We start from the raw sequence: 21,167 nt of genomic DNA on the forward strand, positions 1-21,167 counted from the left end.
CCACACAACATTCAATTATAACCATTATACTTTGATATTTTGTTGGTTTTAACTCATGGTATTTAGTAACCAAATCTTCAATACATATTTCAATACAATATTTCACTGTAATAATACTGTTTAATGCTGTGAAATCCTTATTTTTTTTTTCACTGTGTTGCTGTGATATTACAGACCTTGTTGTGATATAACAGCAGGTTTTAGATTGTAATATTTTACTGTAAAATAAGAGTTAAATGCTGTAAAATCCAAGGATACTGTAGTTTTTACAGGTATTCATTGGGATATTACAGGGAAACTTAATTACAACAAGTTACTGTAAAATAATACTGTTAATTATTGTGAAATGCTGGTAATTTCTAACAATGTAAACTATAGATGTGAACCCCACATTTTTTTTAATTGGATGAATGAAAACCTTTTTTTCAGTGTGTGTGTGTGTGTGTGTGTGTGTGTGTGTGTGTGTGTGTGTGTGTGTGTGTGTGTGTGTGTGTGTGTGTGTGTGTTGTTTTGGAAATATTTTTCTTTCTATATATAGATATGTAAACTGTATATTTATTTATTTGTCAATGACAACACACATTAATTAGCACATTAGGCTAATATGGATTTATTCCCATGGAAATTCTTGGCTCTAACAATATATATTTGTAGATCTCATCAAAAGACAAATTAAACCCAATGTAACGTTACTATTGAAATTGATTTCTAGACATCGTAATGTTATTTCTTTCTCTAAAATAGTTATTGTAGGCTACATAATATCTTATTTAGCATTGCATTAGCAACCTCTTTCCCCCGTAGCGTATCCTATTCTTAGCTTCATTATTGTTAGTATTTTTTCACAGAAACACAGAATGACAAATATAGTCTCAAGCACCACCGGCAGCCCATAGCCTACTGATTCTCTAAATTCACTGTAAATATAATCTTCATTTGAGTTTCATAAACTCGGCGTTGCGTTTGAAATCCGAATTTTATTATTCTCCATTTTTTCAACCAATACATATTACATAGCGAAAATAACCTGCTGAAAGAAGCAGTTTTTTTTGACAAGAGACATCGTTATGTTTCGCTCCTCTGTCGCTTCAGAGAGCATCTAAAGCCGCTAAACGTATGGAAAGTTTTCAGTCAGGGAAACTGTTTCTCAAAGATGAGCAACGATTTATAATTTATAAAAATATTAATTTAAGTGTACTCATCTTCACAGGACGATGGGGATAATGTTATGTGTCACATCAAACAATCTACACATTCAGATTTTTTCACATTTTTATGTGGAGTAGAATCTAAGTTTAAAGCTAAGTATAAATGGGTAGTCTTATCTCTCCCCCCCGCCCCCAAAGTGGAAGAACAGCAGGAGGACGGTCCATCAACTTCTGTTGCACAGATGAACAGAGTTCAGTGATTTTCAGTAAATGCCACAGTTTAATTCTGTAGAATTTGTTTAGAACTACATTATGTAACTCTAATCTACTGTATATTCAGTTGCCAGTTAAGGAGTTAATAGACTTCATCTTATTTAAAAAATTGAAGAAAAAAAAAACAGTAAAAATAGCAATATTGTATTTATTAATTAAAGATTAATTTTATTAATAAAAATGTACTGAAAGAATGAATGAGGTGTTTAAACACCACTTCCTCTTTAAAAAAGGGGAGGAGACCGAAAGAAACTCTGGGTTTACCGAAGAAAACCTGCTCCCGACCAGGTTAGGTTCACAGAGTAAGTTACCATGGTAACTGACTCTGAGTATAAGTTACCTCTCTTTCAGAAACGGGCTTGACTTACTCTGCTTTCTCAGGTTTAACATACCTCCCTTTCTGAAACAGAAAACCCAGAGTTTCCCTCATTTCAGGGTTAACATACTCTGAGTTTTCACTTAACCTCCTTTCTGAAACAGGCCCCTGGTCTTTTCACGATCGGATAGCTATGAAGTGCCCAGGTGTAAACCGACCCAGAAATCATTCTAATATTCTGATTTATTATGAGTGTTGGAAACAGTTCTGCTGCCTAATATATTTGATGAATAAAAGGTTAAAAAGAACTGCATTTATTAAATATATATATATATATAATTTCTAATCATATAAATCTTCTTTACTATCACTTTTTTTAATCAATTTAACACATCCTTGCTGAATAAAAGTATTGATTTATTTAAAAAAAAATAAAAAAAAATACTGACCTCAAATTACTGACCAGTAGTGTATATTGTTGTTACAAAAGATTTCTATTTTTAAAAAAGTTGCTTTTTTTATTTATTTTTTATTATTCAAAGTATCCTAAAAAAAGTATCACAGGTTATGAAAAAATATTAAGCAGCAGAACTGTTTCCAACTTTGATAATGAATCATCATATTAGAATTATTTCTAAAGGATCATGTGATAGACTGGAGTAATGATCCTGAAAATTCAGCTTTGCATCACAGAAATAAATGATCATTTAAACCAATTATTAAAAATATATCACAATATTACTTTTTTTTCTGTATTTTTGATCAAATAAATGCAGGCTTGATGAGCAGAAGAAACTTCTTTCAAAAACATTAAAAATACTAATACTTATACTTGCCCTGTAATACATGTATTCTTTGTTTTAGATGTTATTAACTTAAATTCTTATGAATAATAAAAATGTTGTAATGTCAAGTCAAGTCAAGTCAAGTTTATTTGTATAGCGCTTTTCACAATACAGATTGTATCAAAGCAGCTTCACAGTATTAAATTAAAATAATACAACAAAGTGTATTATTATTGTCTTGTTGTATTATAATGTCTATTTGTTATTTATGGCCTGTATGCCTCATTATTGATCTGAGCTTCTACATCTTGAATTCGAATAACATTCGATAAAACATAATTGCTGGATTATTTTGACTATAATAAATAAGCAGATGAAACATAGTAGGCCTATACTGTTTATCACAGATTACTTTGGACCAAAGTTACCATATTATAATTAATTATTATATAGTTATATTCATTCATTTTATTTAAATTAGCACTGGTTAAAATGTATAAAGCATGAACAAGATATGAAACAATATTTATTAATAATACACAGTTTAAATATCACAAATATCAAATTTTATTTTCATTTGCATCCTATGCTGGCTAATTACGACGTTTAACCTGTTATCATAACACTGAACAACTAAACTGTGTGACCTAATAGAATTCTATCGGGGGTACAGTTGATGATATCTGTGTCTCCCCCGCTGGCCACCTCGCACATTTCTCTAGATTTTGCAATTACCTTGCATGACACAATACCATGAAATATACCAGTTTTTAGGGCACAGAATAACGTTTCTGGTGATACCAGTTACGTTTAACAGTCACATAAGGATAATAAGCTATTCGTTGTGCATGGTGAAGTGAACGTCATCTACCTTAAAAAATAAATAAATAAAAAAACGTTTCCGATATCTTCGGATCGGAGATGCGTCCGTTGTTCAAATTTCCCACGATCAAAGAGGACACTAATACGCATGTGCACAGCAAAAATCACAACTTGTGCTTGCTGCGAACGCAAGTTATTTAAGGTGTCGCAACTGTACACAGTCTACCCTATTCATTTTATTTTATTTTTCGTGTTCGCATTTATGAAGAAACAATGTACGAACGAGACCGCTCTGAAAGCAGCACTAAACGACTGCTTTAAAACTTTCACAGAGACCTCAAACAGGCATTTAAAACACCAAATATTAAGGATTGGCATATCAAGCAAAATAATATTCGATGATTGATCGAAAATCGCATCTCTCCCCCTACATGCTCACCGGCAAGCAGGGATGGGCAGTATGATAGGCCTACATGTATTTAAAATACGTATTTGAAATAAAAAATACTATTTTCTATTTGACCAACATCTGGCACACGTGAACTGATGCCAAATATCGCGATGTGTTCGGAATGAGACATTTCTTCAGCGCGATTTCACAATACTAATAATAATAATAATAATAATAATAATATATCACAATACTGTTGTTGGTTGTTTATACTGTTGATCAAATAAATGCAGGCTGGGTGAGCATAAGAGACTTAATTAAAAAAACATTTAAAAATCCAACTGACCCCAAACTTTTAGTGTACAGCAGGGGTCTCCAACCTTTTGTGAGTGAGGGCTCCCTGAAGGGATAAAATAGTCTAGAGGGCTATATAGGCTACTCATACTCACTTGCTGCGTTCGAAACCGCATACTCAATGAGTAGGTATTTCATTTCAATAAGTAGGCTACTTACTTAACGAGCGCTAAAAGAGTAGGTAGGCTACTTTATAGCCAGATCTCGTTGAGTATGAATGCGAACCGGACATCTGCTATGTTGACGTTGTCATGTGACCTACGACGCGTTATCACACGCGCAACAACTTAAAAGATTTGAACGACACGTTTAATTCATCTATCTGTAAATATCTTGATATTGATTAAACTTGCTAATTTTGTGGTCTTTTTGAAGAAACTGCTGCCCATTTATTTTGTGAATACATTTATGGTTGATTTAAGTTCTTAAATTTAACCCTACTAATGTGACCCACCGTTATATCCTTAACGATATTATTTATTTTTATTACGAAATCCCAAAATTGTCATCTCTTGAATATGTTGTTAATTTCTTTATTTTATATACAAACATTTTCATCCACAAGCAAAAGTGGCTTATTGCTCTGTTTTCCTCTTTTTCTTGATGAATTTAACTCTCGTTTCATACCTCAGGCCTGGGCCTATAAAAAACCAAAAAATGAAATTTTTTAATGTATTATAATGAATTATTTAAGAAAATATATATAAAGATATTCAATCTTGTAGATTATTTTTTCCTGTGTAAAAAATCTCATTATGTATGCAAACCCATGATTGATATATATATATATATATATATATATATATATATATATACCTCATAACATCAGTAACTCAACCCAGCTGACCGCCAGAGGTGAGCCGTTCCTTCGTGCCTGAGGTTGTTGCGTGATGCGTTGTGCTTCACAATCTGAGGCAATAAGGGCAGGTGGAGTGATGGAGGGTCTCAGAAGGGCAGGTGGAGTGTTCGTCCATGGCACCATCTCCAGGATTCAGCTCTGGGCTCCTCATCCTCAGTGCTCACACCAGCCTGCTGACATTTCAGATCCTACAAAAATGCACAAACATAACACAAAAGCAGTCATTTCAACCGCACAATGTCATTTGATTTCAGTATTATTTAGAGGACAAAAACGCTTTTTTTCACAAATGCCGCCATCATCTTTCCTTGCAGGTCCTGCTCCACCACAAAAGATCTGCAGCAAATGCACAGAAATCAAGAATCAGAAAAGTGCTGTAATAGCTCTGTTTGAAATTACAATAATTAAAATAAACTACAACTTAATGTTTAAATAGTTGTTGTTATTAATTTCTGTAGTATACTCACTCAAAGCCTTTGATGGCAGCATTCAGCTTCATGAGCCACTCTCCACTGGATAAACACATCTGTTCATCCGACCCTGTAACATCCAGACAAGATTCACATTACCTCTGTGATTTATGAGCTCAACACTACATTTACATGTTGAGGTTGTTTTAACTTTTTATCCAACATAAATGTCCCTCAATTTATCAACAGTAATGGACAAATAAAATAGATAACTTATGTTTAGTTACTTTATAGATTTGTTCTACACAATAGCACACATTCATCACTCAGATGTCTATTTCATGTTGTGATGTGCTCTTCTGCAACTTACTGAAGATTTTCCTGTCAGGTGTAAATAGACATTTAAAATAAGCGTCTTTAACCCTCAGGTGGTTTACGGGGTCTTTTTGACCCCAAATGACTTTTGCTCAAATTAAAATACCAAATGGTATGAAACCTTCTACGGCTCTTCACACTTTCTAGATCTACAAAAAAAAATTTAAATTGGAATGATATCTGTTTTTATGTTAGCGTGACAAAAATTGTGACACTCGTGGTCTTCGGGGTCTCTGAAGACCCCGCAATCAAAATAGACAAAATTCATCATCAAAATCAGAAACAACGCAGAACACATCGACAGAAATGGCACAAATAAAGTGGCACACTTCCACCAATGCAAAAAACATCCACAATGCTAAATTATTTTGCTCACAACACGCGTACGTACACACACACACACACACACACATATAGAGGAATACATTTTTGAGACTATTAAAACTGTTCTCTTATCATTTGTCAAATAAAATCATCCAAAATGCAGTACCACCACAAAAATAAATTGGTGACACTGACACATTGAAAATGTGCACACTCACACACACACGCACACACAGACACACACACACACACACACACACACACACACACACACACACACACACACACACACACACACAGGAACATTTGTAGGGCTATAATTTGTCAAAATTATGGGGGGGGGTTCAGTACAAAAAAATGCTAAACTTTGACAGAAATATTTTATTTTTGTTATAATTGTGATTTTATAATATTTAGATATGAATCCAACTGAATCCAACTTGTGAAAAGATATCTTTCAGGTAGTCAAATAGCAAATAGCATATAGTGGAGCTCTATGGCCATCTAGTGGTTAAAGTGATTTTTTTTTTTTTTTTTTACTGCATTTTCCAAAAATGTTACATTAAACCATTTAAAATGATCCATGTTATCCCCATGAATGAAAGTTAGAAATCTGGGTCTTTTATAAAGTGAATTTTACATCAAATGCTGTTTTTTTGTAAAAAGCTTATTTAAATAAATATTTATTTATTTATTTATAGAAATTTAAAAGATATCATAAATTCGTGGATGAGTGGCGCTGTTCTGTGGCGACAAGCAGCTTTAGCTCGTGGCCGTGTTATTGTGTTTTAAACGTCTTTTAGGGTTTTAATTCCCCTTTGTGGTGTGCTGTTTAATGTTGTCTGAATATTGCTGAATATCTGAGGGATGGAAGTCACTTTTTACGCCCTATTTTTAGTGACTGTTTTAAATTTCGTTTGGAGCGACCAGCAGCACACATTCCGATACACCCGCGAATTCCTATTGGGATTACAATGGTGCTATCCTGCCGTGACAGACTTCAATATCAATTCACTGGCTGGGAATCTGCCTCTGTACTTATTGGTAGAAACATTAACTTTACAAAACAAGGCCAAACCAGGAAGCGGGGGAAAAGGGGTGGTATTAAAAAGGCTCTCCAATCTGTATTATAGTTATAAAAGAGACACTAATGCCCCCTTGTGGCTAAATACATATTAAGTTAAGATATAGAAGACGTGCATTAACGGAACAGTCTAGCTATCGGGGCGTGGTCTATTGCACATACACAGAAGAAGTTTGATGGAGTTATGCTGCTTGTTAGATCGATTCTACAGAGTGCGTTCATATACCAGTGAGTAATCTTTGTTCAGTTATTGATAACCTCTTACGAGTTGTATTTCAAGTATTATTATGTTGATGTTAAATCTGTAATTTGATATCTTTTGATGTTACGACGCACGCATTTGTTTATAGCATCGTGTATATTATCTGAGGTAAATACTTGTGAAAGAGAGTTCAATATCTATCTGTGATCATTTAATCTCAATTTATAAGTATCGTGGAGTATGTATATAGGATTATTTATGATAGAATAAGTATATATGATGATTATATCATCTCTGAACGATCGCTCTGATTGAGATCACGTGTCTGGGAACGTAACGCCATTTAATCTGTGTTATTTGACTCGGTCCTTATGTTACTTGATAATATTTTGTATATTTGGGAAATATTGAGTCATTGCATGCATAATATCCATAATAGAAGTAGTTTATGAGTACTATCAACCGGAATTGATGACTCTAGATGTTACAATGATTGGATAACATAGTATTACAATGTTTATGTTCTTCTGTGCATATAACCATATCTGAAATATGTTATCTTGAATATGTTATAATTTAAATATTGTTATTTCTATTTCATTTAGAACCACTACTGTTTGAATGTGGCTGCAAATTACCATTAAAGAGATACGTCTCTGACCGGACGTCTTGTGACTGCTCATTCTCCACCAGAACATAATATAGTCTTCATTACAAGTGGTCCTTCGAGCCGGATTGAGGAGCTGTCACAAGTAAGATGTATCAGCGTGATCCTGACACCAGACCTGAATCTCCTGAGCCCATTGTCAGACCCAGGCGATCAGTGCGTCTACCTAGTTATCTATCTGACTTTGAGGTCACCAGATACCACCCAAGGTTACAGTCACAGGACAGAGCAGAAACTTCTTCTCCTGAACTGAGTGAAGATTCTGATCCACCAGGAGCAGCTTCACTCAACATAGCTGCTACCTACCATGAACACAGACCAAGTCCTCAGCATGGGCAGCTACTAGAATGGAGCTCTATCAGGGAAGATGAACCGCGGCATAAAATCTCCTCTCCACATTCTGAGTTGTCATCGGTGGTCTTAGCAGAGTTTCAGCAGCTTAAAAAAGAGAATGATGAACTGCGGCATTTTACAAATGAACAGATGAGACTGTTGGAAAAAAGGAATGAGGCTCTTGAAGCACAGATGAAACAGCTAGTAGCAAGTAACCAGCCCAGTCATCATTTAACAGGTATGTCCTCACCAATACCACAGCCTCGTCTTCATCCCCCACAAAGAGCCAAAGAAGCTAGGCCTGTACCTCTACCTCGATCAAAGCTGCCTAACAAAGTGAGTGACGGTGCAGATGATCAGGTCAGACATGACTTCATTTCCGACTTAGATCAGAGGCTTAAAAGGCTTGAGATGACTTCACAGCAGACCTATTCCAGTCCTATCTCACCTCGACAGTCTTCCCCCCAGAGACCCTCACACTACAGCAGAACAGATGACATTACAGGTGTCAATCGTCACACAGTGCAACGTATCCCTCCCAGCCAAGAGAGCACTTACCGTGGACCAGCTCCCACCATCCCAAACTTTGTAAAGCCAGACCCAAGAGAGTTTTCTCGGTTACGAATCGCGTTGGAGAATATTCTACCAGCTGATGCCACTGAGAGATTCAAGTTTCAGATACTTGTCGACCACTTAAAATTGGAAGAAGCTCTGCTTATAGCAGATTCCTATAGCAATTCATTGTATCCCTTCTCAGATACTATGGAAGCACTTAATCAGCAGTATGGACAACCCCACCAGCTGGCCCTTCAGAGAATAGCAGAACTTATGGATGCACCGAACATCATCAGTGGAGATGTGAAAGCTTTCAGGATGTTTGCATTAAGAGTTCGCTCATTAGTCAGTATGCTTCAACAGCTGGGCAAGAAGGGTTATGTTGAATTGGAGTGCGGATCCCACGTAACAAGGTTATTGTGTAAACTTCCACATGATCTGCAGACAAGCTTCAGAAGGTTTATCTATCCCCACAGAGTATCTATCCCTACATTACTGGATTTCTCAGCCTGGCTAGAGTTCGAACTGCAGGTCCAAGAAGATAATTCCAAGTTCTCTTTTTCCACGAATAAGCCAGTAGCCATGAGCAGAAAGGGACAAAGTAAGGATTTGAAACGTCAAACAAACCCAACAAGTATATTCCTTGGTACAGAGAAATGCACTGTCTCAAGAGCCATGCCAGTGAAGGATACGGAGTCTAAGTCCAGGGAGAGAAACATCTTCTGTCCATATTGTGATGGACATGATCACTACTTGAACGGCTGTTCTAGTTTCAGTCAGTTGAGCAGAGATAAGAAAGTGAAATGGATTCAAACAAACAATCGATGTTGGCGTTGTGGGAGAGGGCACCAAGCGGCAAAATGTAATCTCAGAACTCTTTGCAAGATCTGTAACGGCAGACACTTGTTTGTCCTCCATGAGGTTAATAATCGGCCCACCACAAAGACCAAGGACTCTCCTGATCCTGGATCCTCTGAGAGCTGCCTAGTGAACACCACCACAGAGACCTTGTACTTAGATCGACCCGCTGGCAGTCGTCAAGTTTTGTTAAAGCTTTGTAAGGTGCTCTTAAGGAATGGCAATCATTGCTTGGAAACTTACGCCATACTAGATGATGGGTCCGAACGTACAATACTCCTTCACTCTGCCGTTCAACAACTTAAGTTGACAGGTCAGCCTGAAGAACTGGTGTTACGTACAGTACGTCAAGACCGCCACAATCTACAAGGGGCTGCTGTGGCTTTTACAGTATCACCTGCCTTCCAACCTGAGATTTCCTTCAAGATACACAAGGCTTTTACCGCTGAACCACTCGGACTAGCTGAACATACACATCCAGTCAGTGAGTTACAGAGCAAGTATCGGCATCTACAGGGATTACCGCTGCAACAGATTGACCACGTACAGCCACTCCTCCTCATAGGTTCTGACTATCCACACCTCATTACACCAGTTGAACCAGTTCGTCTAGGCCCTCCAAACGGACCTGCTGCCATCAGGACCCGTCTGGGTTGGACACTGCAGGGTCCCACCCAAGAAATTAAGCACTGCCTCTCAGAACAACAGTGTCTCTTCACTTCTACTTCCTTTTCTCCTACCGACCTGTATAATCAAGTGGAGAGATTATGGCAATTAGATGTGCTCCCGTATCGCAGCGAGAAACTCATTACTCGATCCAAGCAAGATCAAGAGGCCATTGCTTTACTCGAGTCAAAGACGACTAGAGTTATGGTAGATGGAGTTGCTCGATACTCCACTCCATTGCTTCGAGTGAAGAACATGCCCATACTGCAAGCCCCGAAGGAGAGTACCCTGCCTTGTCTCAGAGGAATAGAAAGAAGGTTAGCTAAAGATCCAACTCAAGCAGCATCTTACAGGGCCGAGATGAAAAGGTTGGAGGAGGAAGGATATGCTTCAGTGATATCTCCAGAACAGGTGGAACAGACAACTGAATCATGGTATATCCCCCACCATATGACTCAGCACAATGGAAAGAACAGAGTCGTTTTCAACTGTTCCTTTCAGCACAGAGGGAAGAACCTGAACCAACTGCTACTTCCAGGTCCTACATTAGGCCCTACCCTGATGTCCGTTCTGCTAAGGTTCCGTGAGCACACCGTGGCTTTGAGCAGTGACATCAGGGGTATGTTTCATCAGGTGCGTCTATTGCCAGAGGATCGCCCTCTGGTACGCTTCCTGTGGAGAGATCTTAAGAGAGAAGAGCTTCCCCAAGTCTATGAGTGGCAAGTCCTTCCCTTTGGGACGACATGCAGTCCATGTTGTGCAACATTTGCATTACAGAAACACATCATGGATCATAGTCAACCAGGAGAAGATGTCCGTGAAAGCATTGAGAAATCCTTCTATGTGGACAACTTCCTCCAAAGTTTCAGTTCCGAGGAAGCAGAGTCAATGGTGACAAAGTTGCGAAACCTCTTAGCAACAGGTGGGTTTGATTTAAGACAGTGGGCTAGTAACTTCCCTAATGTCCTGAGCCATGTCCCATCTCATGCTAGGTCCACCAGCATTGCATTGTGGCTGACACAAGGTCAACCAGATGCTCAAGAATCCACGCTTGGTCTTCACTGGCACTGTATATCGGACACACTGTCATACAAGTACCGTCCCATTGACTACTCAGTACCCACAATGCGCAACATTTACAAGGTCTTGGCCAGCCAATATGACCCATTGGGTTACATTGTCCCTTACACTACACGAGCTAAAATATTAGTTCAGCGCCTGTGGGACAAGAAGAGGGAATGGGATGATCCCCAACTACCAAGTGAGTTACTCCACGCCTGGCAGGCATGGGAATTGGAGTTACCAGACCTCCAACTCATCTCACTCCCCAGGTGTTATGTCACTGCAGAGTTAGACAAGACCCAATGTCTGAGAGAGATCCATATCTTTTGCGATGCCTCGGAGCAAGCCTACGGCTCTGTAGCCTATCTACGGACACAGAGTCCCCAAGGAGACATAGAAGTAGCTTTCCTGACTGCCCGTTCAAGAGTTTCCCCCAAAAAGCGTCAGTCAATCCCTCGTTTGGAGCTGTGTGCTGCCTTAACTGGAGCTCAGCTGGCTAAGCTTCTAATATCAGAGCTTAGCATTCCAATTCAGAATGTCACGCTCTGGTCTGATTCAACTACTGTGCTAACCTGGATCCAAGCTGACTCATGTAGATTTAAGGTTTTTGTTGGAACAAGAGTAGCGGAGATACAGGAATTGACCGACCCAGGGGCTTGGCATTATGTAGATACTAAAACGAATCCAGCCGACGACATCACACGTGGCAAAACTCTGGCTGAGTTGTCCAATCCAAGCCGGTGGAATCAGGGTCCACCATTTCTCCTTCTGCACACAGATCAGTGGCCTAAGAGTCCACTTCTCCACCTGCAGAGTGAGGACGAGGAGGTGAAACGAGCTACTTTTTGTGGGTTTACTGTTCCAGACAAACATCCAGCGTTGCCTGATAGTGGTCAATTCCAGTCCTATGACGAATTGCTCAAAGCTACTGCCCAGGTATTGCATGGGGCGGCCTCGGATAATGATGTTCTGACTGCAGATGAATATCAAGAAGCCGAACTAGCTCTCCTCCGCCTGGCACAGAGCCAAAGTTTCCCTGTGGAAGTTAACCATCTTAAGTCAGGTAAACCTTTACCCACGAGTAGCCGTCTCCTGTGCCTCGCTCCGGAATATGATAGTACTACGCAGCTCCTTAGGGTTGGTGGGCGCCTCAGAAGGACAGAACAACTAGATGAATTTGCAATTCACCCCATAGTTCTTGACTCTAGACATCCCCTGAGCAAGTTGATCATTCAAGATTTTGATGCAAAACTGCACCATCCAGGAGCAGAACGTGTATTTGCAGAAGTGCGACGCAGATACTGGATCTTGAAGGGCAGGGAAGTTATTCGTCAACATCAAAGAGCTTGTTTAGGCTGTAAAACATGGAGAGGTAAGCCAAGCACGCAGAAGATGGCTGACCTCCCCCCATCAAGACTGCGCTTATTGCAACCAGCCTACTACTCAACAGGGGTAGATTGTTTTGGACCCTACCTTGTTAAAATTGGACGCAGGAATGAGAAACGATGGGGGCTCATATTTAAGTGTCTGACAACCCGAGCAGTGTATTTAGACATCCTCAGCAATATCGACACTGACTCATTCTTAATGGCCTTGAGACGATTTATCTCCCGTAGGGGGAAGCCATTTGAAATCATCTCAGATCAGGGGACGAATTTTCGGGGAGGTGATCGAGAGTTACAAGAAGCTTTTGCAGCACTTCACCCAACATTAAAAGAGCAGCTAGCCAGCCAACAGATTAGATTCCAGTTCAATCCCCCTGGTGCTCCACACTTTGGAGGCTGTTGGGAAAGGGAAATCCGATCCCTTAAAACTGCCCTTTGTGCTACTATAGGGGATCAGATTGTAACCGAGGAAGTTCTACGAACTGTACTTGTTGAGATTGAGGGCATTCTCAACTCTAAACCCCTCGGTTATACTTCGTCTGATGTAGCGGACTTAGACCCAATCACTCCTAATATGCTGCTTATGGGGCGGCTGGACTCATCCCTACCTCAAGTGGTGTATCCACAATCAGAGATTTTGAGTAGAAGACGCTGGAGGCATAGTCAGATTATGGCGGATCATTTCTGGAAACATTTTATCCGCAATTACCTGCCAGGACTTCAGTCACGCCAAAAATGGCAAAGAGATTCAGGAAACTTAACACCTGGAACTATTGTCATGATTGTTGACCAACAGCTCCCTCGGGCTCTGTGGCCAGTTGGAAAAGTTACGAAAGTTCTCCCTGGAGAAGATGGTAGAGTCAGGGTGGCTGAGGTTGAAGTAAAGAACAAAACCTACCTTCGCCCAATTTCCCGTCTGATCAGCCTCCCTCGTCTGCCAGACTGATTACTCCTTAGAACTATGCCCCAACTGAGATTGCCTTTTCCAGGGTACACATTTACAGAAGAAATGTGGGGGCGGCTATTAAAAAGGCTCTCCAATCTGTATTATAGTTATAAAAGAGACACTAATGCCCCCTTGTGGCTAAATACATATTAAGTTAAGATATAGAAGACGTGCATTAACGGAACAGTCTAGCTATCGGGGCGTGGTCTATTGCACATACACAGAAGAAGTTTGATGGAGTTATGCTGCTTGTTAGATCGATTCTACAGAGTGCGTTCATATACCAGTGAGTAATCTTTGTTCAGTTATTGATAACCTCTTACGAGTTGTATTTCAAGTATTATTATGTTGATGTTAAATCTGTAATTTGATATCTTTTGATGTTACGACGCACGCATTTGTTTATAGCATCGTGTATATTATCTGAGGTAAATACTTGTGAAAGAGAGTTCAATATCTATCTGTGATCATTTAATCTCAATTTATAAGTATCGTGGAGTATGTATATAGGATTATTTATGATAGAATAAGTATATATGATGATTATATCATCTCTGAACGATCGCTCTGATTGAGATCACGTGTCTGGGAACGTAACGCCATTTAATCTGTGTTATTTGACTCGGTCCTTATGTTACTTGATAATATTTTGTATATTTGGGAAATATTGAGTCATTGCATGCATAATATCCATAATAGAAGTAGTTTATGAGTACTATCAACCGGAATTGATGACTCTAGATGTTACAATGATTGGATAACATAGTATTACAATGTTTATGTTCTTCTGTGCATATAACCATATCTGAAATATGTTATCTTGAATATGTTATAATTTAAATATTGTTATTTCTATTTCATTTAGAACCACTACTGTTTGAATGTGGCTGCAAATTACCATTAAAGAGATACGTCTCTGACCGGACGTCTTGTGACTGCTCATTCTCCACCAGAACATAATATAGTCTTCATTACAGGTGGTGTGAAACAGCGAACCAGGAAGCTATTGAGCAGGAATCGCATCCCCTTGCCTTCAGTCATATTGGCTAATGTGCGGTCCCTCAGGAATAAGATTGAGGAATTACGGGCAAATGTTTTGTATCTGCGGGACTACAGGGATGCGTGTCTTATGGCTTTCACAGAGACTTGGCTCACTGAGTCGGATTCGGACTCTGCACTGGAGATCAGCGGCTTTGGAGCCCCTCTGCGCCTGGATCGGGACAGTGAGGTGACACATAAAACGCTGGGTGGAGGGGTCTGTTTGTACATAAATCGCAGATGGTGTAGCAATTTTACTGTGAGAGAGCGGATTTGTCACCCTGACATCGAACGGTTGTCTGTGTCACTACGGCCGTACTACCTCCCCAGAGAGTTTCCCCAGATTTTTGTGACTGTGGCTTATATCCACCCCAAAGCTGACGCCAAGTCCGCCGCGGACATTGTTTTTAAAACCGTAAACAAACTTCAGTCTATTTCCCCTGCTGCTCCTAATTTTATTCTCGGCGATTTTAACCATTGTAACTTAAAGAAAACACTGAACAGCTTTTATCAGTATGTAAAATGCCCCACACGTCGGAATAAAACTCTTGATCTGTGCTACGGCTCCATTAAAGGCGCATATACGTCCAAGGCGGGGCCAGCGCTGGGTACCTCTGACCACAACTCTGTCCACCTTTTACCCGCCTACACCTCGGTGTTGAGGAGGGAGAAACCTGTCAGAAAACAGGTGAAGGTTTGGACGGAGGACAGCTCTTCAGCGCTACAAGCCTGCTTTGAGTGCACAGACTGGACAGTGTTTCAGGACTCCTGTTCTGATATTGATGAACTTACTGACGTTGTCTGCAGTTACATCTCTTTTTGCAAAGACTCTGTTCTCCCGAGTAGGGAAGTCAAGGTGTATCCAAACAACAAACAGTGGATCTCCAAGGACATTAAAGATTTGCTAATCAAACGAAAAACAGTTTTTAATGAAGGTGATGTGTATGCAGAGAGGGCTGTGAGAAAAGAGATCAGGGCTGAAATTAAAAAAGCTAAATTAAGGTATAAGGAAAAAATTGAGGCAGATTTGAGAAGTAATAATTTAAAGAAAACCTGGAATGGTATGAAAACATTGATTGGGTCTAATGATAAAGCTAATAGAGTTGCCCTGGATGGTTTTTCATCCGATAAACATTTGGCTGATAAATTGAATGTATTTTATTCTCGATTTAATAATTTGGATTTTGATGATGAAATGGAAGGTTTCAGGGCTATCACACAGGCAGCTCCATCAATTACTGTTGACAGTAGTACTGTGGCTAACATTTTCAGGCGCACCAGATCAAAAAGTCCGGGGCCAGATGGTATTTGTGGGCAATTATTAAGAACATGTGCAGATCAACTCTGTCATATCTTTCAGTTCATTTTTAATTTGTCCTTATCACAACAAAGAGTCCCTAGAAGTTGGAAGCATTCTATTATTGTGCCTATAGCCAAGTGCAGCTCCCCAAAATCCTTGAATGATTTTAGACCTGTAGCCTTGACCTCATTGGTTATGAAAAGCTTTGAGAAAATTATCAAAGAGGCTGTCTTACTGCAGGTAGGAGATCCGTTAGATCCACTGCAGTTTGCATACAGGTCTGGCAGGGGCGTGGAGGATGCTGTGATCACACTTCTGCACTTTATTTTTAGCCATCTGGATAGAGCAAAGACTCATGTCAGACTTTTATTTGTTGATTTTACTTCTGCTTTTAATACCATTCAGCCCCTTCTGCTCGCTGAGAGACTGATTGCGGATTTTAACATTGATTTGAATTTGGTGGGCTGGTTATTGGATTTTTTAACAGATAGATCCCAGTGTGTGAGGGCAAACAGCACCCTATCTGAAGTCACTTTTACATCCATTGGTTCCCCCCAAGGTTGTTGTCTGTCTCCTCTCCTGTACATCCTGTACACAAACCAGTGTCGCAGTTTGTACCAAGATAGATACATACTTAAGTTTGCTGATGATTCTGTTATTGTCAGCCTGCTATCAGGGAATGAGCGGGACCATGGGCCAGTCCTTAGTGACTTTGTAGAGTGGTGTGATAGTTCTTTTTTACAGCTGAATGTATCTAAAACTAAGGACATGGTCATTGACTTTCGCAGGACACCACCTCCCCCTACAGTCACGGTTATTAAAGGCACGGACATTGAGCTCGTGGAGACATATAAATATCTTGGAGTCATTTTAGACAACAAACTTTGTTTTGAACCTTTGGTTGACGCTGTCTCAAAGAAAATCCAACAAAGAATGTACTTCCTTAGGAAAATGAACACTTTTAATGTTTCTTCAGAAATGATGACTCTGTTTTATCGTGCTTTTATTGAATCGGTTTTATCTTTCTGTATAGCTGCCTGGTTTGGAAGCCTCTCCCTGACAAATAAAAACAGACTTGGTAGTCTGGTCAAAGTGGCGAGCAAGATTTCCAGGAGAAGTCAGGCTCAACCAGGGGAGCTATACATAAAACAGGTCCAGAGGAAAGTTAGAGTTATAGCTCATTCACAGGATCATCCCCTTAGAATAGAGTTTGAGCTTTTGCCCTCTGAGCGGCGCTATCGAGTTCCTAGATGCAGAACAAAGAGGATGCATATATCTTTTATTCCGTCAGCTGTGAGGCACCTTAATGGCACTTAGTACTTTAAATTATCTTGCACAAGTTGCATTTTTGCACTTGATTGTGTCCTGTACTTTATTTATTACACATTATGTACATTGGGCGTTAATGTGAATTCCTTCTCTGCTGGTTGGTTTTGTTGGTGAGTGTTGTTGTATGTTTATGTGTTTTTTATGTGGAGCATTGCTGCAAATCCAATTTCCCCTTGTGGGACAATAAAAGTACTTTGACTTTGACTTTGATTCTCCAAAAACTGCACAAATGTTGAGTAAAAACATTAACAAACAGATTAAAATTACATTTGTAAAAAAAAAAACTATTATCTTGTTACAAAATTAAATGTTATTTTCTGGGGTCTCTGGAGACCCCAAAAAACACGAGTGTAGACATAAATAAAGAGCATCAGAGGGTTAAGATGTATATGGTTTATGTAAATCCACGTTAGAGAAGTAACTTACGTGTCCTTACTGGAGCTCCCCTGTTAGCTAACGTTATACATAATAAAACGTGTTTTTACAGCAAAATCACAACTATACTATACTGTGTAACGTCTTTACACCTTCAGCAATTCAACAGTTTACTCCACAGAAGTTCAACACATCCAATTTTAACACAAGGAACCGTGTTTACTCACATTTGAAAGCACCAATCTGCGATGTTTCATTATGACGTCTTCCTGCACTACTAGTTAGGGACCAGTTTAGTTTGTTAGCTCAGTTAGAGCCGATCTCTGCGATGTGTCATAATGACGTCTTCTCGCGTGGCCTCCTGGGATAGAAGAGGATCCATCGGTTGAGCACTGGCCGGAAGCAGTAAGCCATCCGGGAACTTCTCGCCTACTCTTTTATGAATACTGATGTTTCGAACGTACTGCTTCCTTCACGTAGGCTACTGTTTTCGCCTCCTATATAGTAGGAAAGTAGGCATATTCGAACGCACTTAAGTCCGAATCTCGCGATAATTAGTACGTCACCCAGGTAATTCTCGCCTACTCTTTTGGATTCGTACATACTGTAGCGACTGTCAATGGCTGTGTGGCTGTCAATCAGCTCTGTGTAACCCCGGGCGCGCTGTTGGTTGGCGGCCTGGGGAGAGGGGGCGGGCTCCCTGGGGATATAGCGTTTGTGTTGAGGAAGTTCTGCTCTTTTTTCTGTTCTGGGCCAAAACACGGCCGTTGTGTTCCAATGTCTGCACGTTGTGCTTCTGGTTAATAAACAAGTTAACTGAATTCTGGCCTCTTGTGAGATGCTACACTGGTGTCAGCAGAAAAAAATTCGGAAAAAGGGATTAAGGAAGACCGAGGGTGCACCCTGCACTACTAGTTAGGGACCAGTTTAGTTTGTTAGCTCAGTTAGCGTTAGCGTGACCGTGTCAACACAGTGTGCGTGGGGAGATGAGTGACGGAGAAGGAGCCAGAGCCGCGGAATGGACGTTCTGTGACCTACAAAGGGAGCTGCGACGGCTGGAGGACAGCAGAGGCCATCTTAGGGGCACGATGGAAGCGATGGCCTCCGAGGCTGGCTTTGACAGACGGAAACATGCAGGCTCCGCTACCCGCAAGCTAAAGTTGGAGGGGGGCGCAGACACCAACGTCACTTCCGGCGCAGGAAGCTCAGAAGTAAACAACAATGGCGGCGCCCAGTCCACAATAACAGCGGTAGCGGCTAGCTCCGTGAAAACTCCAAAGTACAACGGGAAGGTGAGCTGGGAAGCTTTTCATGCACAATTCAAACTGCTTGCTAAATCACAGAACTGGTCGCAAGAGACCAAAGCGTTACAATTGGCGATGTGCCTTACGGACGAGGCTTTAGCATGCTTGCTACTCTTAGATGTAGATGACAGAGAGAACTACATCGCACTGGTGGGGGCTCTCCAGCGACGGTTCGGGAACTTTACGGGATCGGAGCTCCTCCGCAATGAACTGAATAACAGATACAGAAGACACGGCGAGCCGCTACGGCAACTAGCCAATGACGTTGAGAGCCTTACCCGCAGAGCATATAGCAGCATGCCCACGATGGTACAAAGTGAGTTAGCCCGCGACCGGTTCATGCAAGCCCTATCACCGCCCGAACTGCGTGTGGAGGTACAGCTGACACACCCTCGGTCCCTGCAGGAGGCGTTGGAGAGGGCGTCAGAGAGAGAAACGGCCCGTGCCTACATCACAATGCCCACACAGGAACACAACAGTCCCCATGTCAGAGCAGCAGCGGAGGATCAGCAAACACCAGCATGGGCAGCGGAGCTGACAGAGCTGGTGCGGGCAGCTTCCCTGGGCACCCAGCGGCACGCTGACCGCACTACTAGACTGTGCTGGGGCTGCGGGGAACCCGGTCACTTGGTACGCTCATGCCCAAAAGCACCCAGACACGGGTCCGCATAGAGGGGGCAACGCGGACCACGAACCACAGCCCCCCACATACATCCTCAGGCATGGCTGGCCCGATGGCGGTGGCGGTAGTGGGCCGGACTTCAATTGGGGACCTCTCCCACATTCCAGTCACTGTGGAGGGAGTAACGTGCGTGGCGCTGGTCGACACCGGCTCTACAGTGACATTAGTGCGGCCCGATGTGCTCCCCAGGAAAACTGTGCTGGAGCCAACAGCAGTCCACCTGCGGACGGTGACTGGGGAATTGTCACCCATGAAAGGCAAAGGGACACTGACATTTGTGGTGGGCGGTAAAACAGTGCGCCACCCAGTGTGGGTGGCGTCAGTCCAGGACCCCTGCATTCTCGGACTGGACTTTTTGAAGAACACGGGCTGTCGGGCTGGACCTGGCGGAGGCCACCCTGTGCTTCCCAGGGGAACGTCCGGTCAACATGGCTCCACCCCCCCTGGGCCTCAACCCTACAACACCCCAGGTAACCATGGTGTCAGCAAACACCGCTGAAGCCAACAGCGACCCCGTCGTAGGGACCCCTCGAGACCCCCGTACCCCCCCACTCACAGCTGAGCAGAGGCACTTTACAGCCCTCGCTGCTCGGAACACGCCAGCCGCCACCCCCACTACCCCCCCTCACCTCATCTAGCCGCCCCACCTGCGCCACAGCCAGCACACACTACACAGATTCCTAAGAGCCGGGCCTCTGACCCATTAGCAGCCCGGCTCCCCCAAATGGAGGAGGGAAGTATCGTGTTGGCAGTACGGGGCATATGGCGACGGAACTGTTCTCACCTAGACCCCCAACAGGGCAAAGAATTGTGGCAACTATTGCTACAGTTCAAGGACATTTTTGCATTTAAAGAAGGTGACGTGGGGTGCACACACCTAATACAGCATGACATAGATACGGGTGACAGCCCGCCTATCAAGTTACGCCCACGTCGCCTCCCACTGGCACGCCAGGAAGCAGCAGACAAGGTGTTGTGGGAGATGCAGCAGTCGGGCATTGTAGAGCCGTCTGACAGCCCGTGGGCCGCCCCTTTGGTCATGGTCCCAAAGAGGAACGGTCAGTGGGGGTTCTGTGTGGACTACAGACGGCTCAATGGGGTGACAAAGAAGGACTCCTACCCCCTGCCACGGGTTGATGAAGCCCTGGACCAGGTAGCGGGGTCCGCCTGGTTCACGTCGCTGGACCTGAGATCCGGATACTGGCAGGTGCCTCTCTCTCCCGCTGCCAAACCAAAGACAGCGTTCTGCACAAGCCGTGGCCTCTGGCAGTTCAAAGTTCTCCCATTTGGCCTTTGCAATTCACCAGCCTCATTTGAAAGACTG

General features: G+C 41.8%; 1 long non-coding RNA gene across 2 annotated transcripts; it reads right to left on the reverse strand.

The window, feature by feature from the left end:
* Positions 1-5,139: 5,139 nt before the first annotated feature.
* LOC309488361 lies at positions 5,140-18,065 on the reverse strand. Of its 2 annotated transcripts, XR_014202075.1 has the most exons (3): positions 17,909-18,065; positions 5,416-5,488; positions 5,140-5,284 (listed from the first exon to the last, which is right to left on the reverse strand). It is a non-coding gene; the product is annotated as an uncharacterized lncRNA (long non-coding RNA). The 2 variants fall into 2 exon arrangements; XR_014202076.1 differs by lacking the exon at positions 17,909-18,065 and having other exon boundaries at positions 5,416-5,771.
* Positions 18,066-21,167: the final 3,102 nt, after the last annotated feature.

The sequence above is a fragment of the Leuciscus leuciscus genome, assembly GCF_965113295.1.
Source record: "Leuciscus leuciscus genome assembly, chromosome: 23".
Lineage (NCBI taxonomy): Eukaryota > Metazoa > Chordata > Actinopteri > Cypriniformes > Leuciscidae > Leuciscus > Leuciscus leuciscus.